The 7,071-nt window shown below is 32.1% G+C and overlaps 1 long non-coding RNA gene across 1 annotated transcript; it reads right to left on the bottom strand.

Moving 5' to 3' along the window:
• Positions 1-1,059: 1,059 nt before the first annotated feature.
• Positions 1,060-5,719, bottom strand: LOC132315622 (uncharacterized). Its single transcript, XR_009483746.1, has 5 exons — positions 5,398-5,719; positions 5,196-5,240; positions 5,027-5,102; positions 3,039-3,098; positions 1,060-1,302 (listed from the first exon to the last, which is right to left on the bottom strand). It is a non-coding gene; the product is annotated as an uncharacterized LOC132315622 (long non-coding RNA).
• Positions 5,720-7,071: the final 1,352 nt, after the last annotated feature.

Raw genomic sequence — 7,071 nt, 5'->3', positions numbered from 1 at the left:
ATTTTAATATGGGTTCCATTATATTTGACATATAAATAGTCACATAGATTTTTATTTGTCAAGCTAAATAGCAGGACTCGTAAATACTCAACAACCTTATTCCTAACAGAAACCAATGCCGACTCAATATACGACTCCCTTATGGGTTGCTGATACATTTTTTTGCACCAATTTTGAGTTTTTACAATGCCTTTTGGAGTTGCAAATGGCCACATTTGTTGTAGTGTATATAATGTTAGGAAAGTCATACAAATGTTATATTGATGGTGACAAGAAGGTGTGTTGAAAATCTTTTGAATATTAAGCATGATTTTTTTATCTCTTATAAAGTTAACTTGAATTTGAAAAGAAAAGAAAAAAGAAAAAAAAAATTCCAAACAAGAAAGTACAACCAACAGGCATCATATTAGACCTTTGATACATACTTTTCAGCTCTCCTTATATATTTAAATTTTTTTAATAGCACATTTATCATATACACAAAACAAAAATCATGACTTTATCACTTATCTTAAAATAAAAAATAAAAAAAAATAAAAAAAAAATAAAAAAAGAAAAAAAAGAAGAAAAGATTTGAAACTTAATGAAACTTAATCTTTTAAAAGTAAAACAAATTGAGACCATCACTAATTCTTTTCTTAACTGAGTATTATCAAACATCTATATATATATATATATATCTTTGTATGTATAATGTATCTATACATATATACTCACTACAAGAAAAATGACTTTTTACCATGGTGGAAAAGGCTTTCTACCACAATTTTGAACCATGGTCGACTTTCTACCACGGTTTTGCACTGACTTTCTACCACGGTGCAAAACCGTGGTAGAAAGTCTATTTTCTCATAACGTAATAGACTTTCTACCACGGTGCATAACCGTGGTATAAAGTGTTATACAATTTTATTTTTTTTATTTTTTTATTTTTTTATTTTTTTTATTTTTAAATAATATAGCCCATTTGAAGCCTTTTTTTTTCCCCTACTAATAGCCTTGCAAGGACCCCATAATCGAACCCTATGTAAATAAAAAATAGCATCATAACCAAAATAATTTACAACTAACCAATAACATCATATATATATATATAAAACCAATTCTAAATCATTGTTTTATACAAAAATTAGCCATATACAAATTTCAAATAAGTACATGATCCACACCTCATATATTTACTTAACCAAAATAAAACAAAAATTCTTTGTATCTTCTTGCAACTTCTTCATGAGCCATACAAAAAATATAGCGGCAACAAAAAAAGTAACGGCAACAGCAACCCGCAATTCTAGCTTTGACCTACAAAGATGTAATAGTTGAGGTAAGAGAATTAATGTAAAGCAAGTTGTAAAGTTGTCAAAATTAAACCAAGCAAAGCAAGCATTATAATAAAGGTACATTGAAAGATCTACTCTTCATATTAACTCAAGCAAAGCAAGTATTAACAGGGTCTTAGCTCAAGCAAAGCAAGTTCAGTGTGTCAAGGAAATAGTCCCAGGATTAAAGCTTAAGCATGGCTTATTTAATAGGTTATTGAAAGAACACAACCCTCCCAAATTGCTCACAAGAGGGCTTTATTCAACAAAGAAAATGACCTCATCTAATTCAATTTTTCTTTCTTTTTGACACTTATTTAGGACTGAAACCTGGCCAGATTCTTTTAGAAAGTTTAGTAGATCTATTGTTTTTTTATAACCTTTCTTCTCTTCTTTTCAAAAGGAAGCGCCTGGTTTAATTAAATACTAATTTATCTTGCTATACCTATTTTTGGATATGCTACCAATCAAATAAATGATCTAGGATGGTTTGTCAACCATATTATATGGGACTCAGGTACTTGTGTCTTGAGTTGGTAAATGTCAAAGCAGGTAACTGTCTAAGGTTGAATATATCAAATACCTAAATCTGAGGACACTGTTAAATAATAATTATTATTTGCCTTGGATGATATGTCTTTTATGTGACATTGAGATTCATATCTACATCACCTTCTACTTTAGCACAGAGGTCATGTATTCTAGTACCAAATGGTGATTTAAGGGACTGACCTAACTCTAATTAATTTCTCACATTCAAAAACAAACTCACTTTTAATCTAAAGCTCACCTTATCACCACCACGTACATATGGTTCGGTTCTTAGGCGCATTTTTTATTCTTTATTTTTGCCTCTCACATTTGCTTTTATATACACTGCCATAAATTGAAGCTCAATTTCAACCTCTCATAGACAAAATAAATGACGACCACACACTTGCACGACATTCATTTGGACGCCAGTGTTTTAGCGTTTAGAAACAACTATATTTTCATTGTTGGCTATTCAAGTATATTAATAAGCATAATGAGGATATGTTTCACAGTTTCTGGATGTTTTTCTTTTGGTATATTTTTCTTAATTATGAAAGCACTAAGAACTTTCACTTATTTAAATTCAGATGTACTTTTTTTATTCAAGAACAAACATCATACAATCACAAAATATTCCACTATAGTAAAAAAAAAAAAAAAGACGAGAATTTATTATGAGAGAAAGCAATCATCAGACTAAGAAAAACCCAATCGCACCATGACCTCTCTAAACCAGCAGTTCCGCCCCCACCGCCTTTATAACAAAAAATAGCACAACAGCAGAATCTGAACATATAAACGCCCAAAAAGCTAATAAAAGAAAGACATGCAAATTGGTAACACTACGGTTAAGCAAGCAACTCATGCTAACGCAGTTATTATTGAAGTGACTGGGATCACATTATAACTTAGCACGCACAAACAAATACACACAAAATAATTACAATATTATAGAGAGAAGGAGAAGCCTTCACCACTTCTAGGGGAAACTATATATATACTACTTGGTAACACTTCAGTTTTTAATTTTAAATTTCATATAAAGAAATTGGCAGACTGTGTTGGCACATTGATTGGATTGGGAAAACATCACTTTGTTTTATCAGATACCCACAATAAAAATCAACTAAAAAAAACTACAAAGGAGTCCACTAACAAAACTTATAGAGATGTACAAAAGTTTACCTCGGAAACAAACTTTGCAAACAAGATTTAAAGCTCACCAAAATGAAGATGAAGCACATTCTGTCAGAAACAAAGGAAAGGAAAAAAATATGGATCAGATCAGTTCGCACTAAGGTTTCATGAACTTCCTACAATAAACAAATAAATCAGAAGGAAGCCTAAAAATCTGTTTGAAACAGTTTTTCCCAGCAAAACCTACTTCCCTTTGAAAATTCATAAAATAATATATTCTCAACCAATTTGCATGAAACCAATGTCCATTGGAAGCTTAAAGACTATATTTTTCTTCTATCAATTTAAATCAATAAATTTTCTTACCAATTAAATCAGGTTTGAAGGAAAAGATACGAAAAATTATGCTCACAAAACAGTTTTGACAGCATGTTAACATCAACTTTGAAAATCCATAATAATTTCAAAATTCAATCAATTTGAGCCAAAACAAAAGCCTGTAAACTCATTAACAATTGTACTTTCATATCCAAAATTTAATTTAAAAGATAACAATTCTAAGTATAGAGATTTGAGTTCTAGAATCAGCATGTTTGTTTTCATTTTCCAACACAGCTCTTCATTTAAATTCTAACAATTCTTCAATTAATTTCACTCCATTAACAAGAAGGTCGAAACCTACCATACCTACAATCTATATATGTCATAAAATCGAGTGGTTTGATGATAAAACTATACTAATCCATTTTTTAAAATCGTCAATCGATAAGGAAAAATAAAAATTGAAAAACCATCAAGTCCAACTTTCAAAACGCAGCAATCCACCCATAAAGTATCTCTGAAGATTCCTCTCAATAATTAAACAAATATATAATCTATCTTAATTTAGTTGTAATTTGAACCAGAAATGTACTCTTTGAAAAAAAAAAAAAAAAAAAAAAAAAAAAAACTAACTAGAAATGTACTATGAATTCTGAAATCTATATACTACATGCCCCAAAATTGAAGGAAAAGAGACGTCGCCGCCCCACCCTAACCCCAGTTTTGTACTATACATCAAAGAAAAAAGCTGGGTGGTTATAACTTCACATTTTTTTAATGGAGCAAATTGTTTATAGAGAAATGTTGGAACAAATTCATTCTTCAGAACAAGGCAATTTACATAGATTTATTTGAAACGAAAACTATGTAAGGAGATATATGCATTCTTAAAAAGAATTCACAACATATGATAATGATGAAAAATAATCCACCAGTGCTGTAATAGGATTCAGAACTAAATTAAATTCAAAGAATGAAACTTCAAACTTACATCTACTCGTTACATGATGATAGCAATTTCCTATAAATGCAAAGCACAACTTTTACGGAGCCAAAATGCTCATTCCTCAAATCCTTATAAAATCTTTGCTCTAGGTAATCAGTAATCTATATAAGAACCAACAATGGAAGTCACTTCAAAAAAAGTCATAGGCACTTTGCCAAGGTTACAAATTTTAGAGTAACTTTTTTGGGTTTGACAGAATTTTTGAACTATCAAAAATTTGTCATTGGGTTCAAGAGATTGATATTTTCATTGCTTCAAATTCTCAATTGTTTTTGACATTTTCTTAATCAATATTTCCATTATCTTTACAAGATTTTAGAGTAAATATTTGATTTCAACAGGGGGAAAATTTGAATTAAATAAAAAAAACTCTAGAAACTAACTGACTATGAGCATAAAGTTAAGAGCACAAGGCAAGGCTTGCCTTTAACTTCTCTTGTCTCTTAATGTGCTAGGAAAATTGTATTAGACTATTAGGTGATAAATTTCAATTTGAAACCGTAACTAGAAAAATCTTTCAAAAAAAAAAAAATTGATGGGTTAACTAAAGAATAGTATAGTGGCTGAAAACTTTATATGGTAACTGCAAATTTAAATTTAAATGTTGAATTCAGAAAGCTTGAATTTGCTTGAGTCAGGATTTTTGATAGAGCCATGAATTGAATTTTCAGAACAATAGCCTCTTAGTGAAAGGGAAGTTTGGCCGTACCTTCGGTATTCGTAATGGATTTTTCAAAGCATAATCACAAAGCTTCCCAATTTTTTCGGTCTTTTGGTTCAGCATCCTACAAAAGGTGATTGACATAACAATATCAGAAGCCTTTAAAGGGGATAAACCCTAATTTCATATATACATCAACAAAATTGAAATCCCTAACCTGTTCGTATGCATCCTCTTCAAAAATTGAACTCCTCTAGCCCAACTATAACATCAAAATCGCATAGATGAGTGGTGAGAAGAATAAGAATCAAAATTTATGTATCCATTTTAATCGACCGAGTAAGTTTTGCGAACACACATACACACACATACACATATATACGTGTATAAATAGAGAGAGAAATAGATTGGAAACAAACCTAGCAGCAGCGGTCGTCTCCAAATCGCCGAACACACCTTCGCGTTTCTAATGGAGGATTCCAGATTTAGGGTTTCTTCTTTAGGGGTTAGGGTTTGCTCTGATGGCTAACTGAAAGAGGCTTGATGGAAAGAGGGAAAAACATTTTCACCGGTTAGGGCTTTAATCCACCAGCACTGTATGTGGTTTTTTTTTTGTGGGTGTGTGGTTTTGTCTCTGAGTTTTCGTTCGATACAGCTTGAGGGAATCGTGGCATAGCCATTCCTAATCTAGTCGCTTGCCCTCGCTCTACTGAATATATGTATTTTTTATTTTATTTTTTTTGGAGAGGACAAGCATTTAAAGTATCAGCGGCAATAAAACCCGCTAATATAAATTCACCTCCTAACCGTGGTAGAAAGAGGCCCTTTCTAGCACGGTTCGGCATTAACCGTGCTAGAAAGGGCCTCTTTTTACCACGGTTCTGCATTAATTGTTGTAAAAAACACTTTTTACCACAGTTTCGTAAAAATCGTGATAGAAAATGGTCTTTCTACCACGGTTCTTGAGGAACCGTGGTAGAAAGCGTTTTCTACCACGGTTAATGCGGAACCGTGGTAAAAAGATCGTGGTTAAAAGTTATTTTTCTTGTAGTGACTCTTGTCTAAGAAGCTCTATTTGTTACGAATTATTAATTACCTTCGGTCGTTATAGTCATATTCCATTCTCTGTGGTAGATTGATTTTATCAAGCAATGGAAGACCAACGTGAAGCACAGTCTAAACATGTCATCGCTGGCCACACCAAAATTAACATGGCCGCAGTTTACCCCTTGCACGACACCCCTAAACCCTATGATGCCCCGGCCGGTGGCTAAGCCCTTGTGCAACACTAGCTGTAAAAATCTTGTCACCCTGTTAAGTATTGCTAGCCTTATTGTGTACATTTTAATGTATCTATCATTGCACTATATACCACACCCTCCAATATTTTATCTTCATTCACTCTCCATCGTCTCCCCTGCATTCAACATGACCTCATCTATAAATACTAATACAAGTGTGATCCGTTAGTACAAGACTTTCATTGAACACGCCATTAATGTTTCGGTCACCTATGGCTACTAGTCGGTGTCCATGGCCAACGATATTTTGACGAATGATTGGTCAAAAAATGGTAGTGTAATTAAGTTTATTGTGACCATAGATGATGCTTTGTGGAAGGGAGTATGGTGACAAGTGACAACAGGCTTAATACGAGGGTCATTTGTAAGGATATAAGAGTCATATTTTCATCTCATAATTCAACAACAGGTACATCAATGTTAGGTCATCATTCCAAGAAATGCAAGATCCAATATTCCAAGGAATTGACAATTAATTAGCATATTTATTAATACAAAAGAAAGCTTTTTTATTAGCTTGTTATGTCATCATTTCTCTCATTAAGATTATGTATTACAATACACGTCAAGGTTTATTTTATTTATGGAGTGTCTGCACCCGTTGTGTGTGTGTGTATATATATATATATATTTTGTAAATTTAACGTGTCACTGGAATGAAAAAAAATGGAGGATAAATGAAATATGCTGATGTGGCTGTGTAAAAAGATTGTGTAAGAGCATCTCTAAGGGTTTTTTTTTTATTTATTTATCAAGAAGTCTGTTAAGATACACTGTCATGTCATCAATGTG

The sequence above is a fragment of the Cornus florida genome, unplaced genomic scaffold, assembly GCF_030987335.1.
Source record: "Cornus florida cultivar Cherokee Brave unplaced genomic scaffold, ASM3098733v1 CherokeeBrave_3.0.0_Hap2_Chr07, whole genome shotgun sequence".
Taxonomy (NCBI): Eukaryota; Viridiplantae; Streptophyta; class Magnoliopsida; order Cornales; family Cornaceae; genus Cornus; species Cornus florida.
Note: the sequence above shows the minus strand (reverse complement) of the source record. Positions and strands in the feature narration are given on the sequence as shown.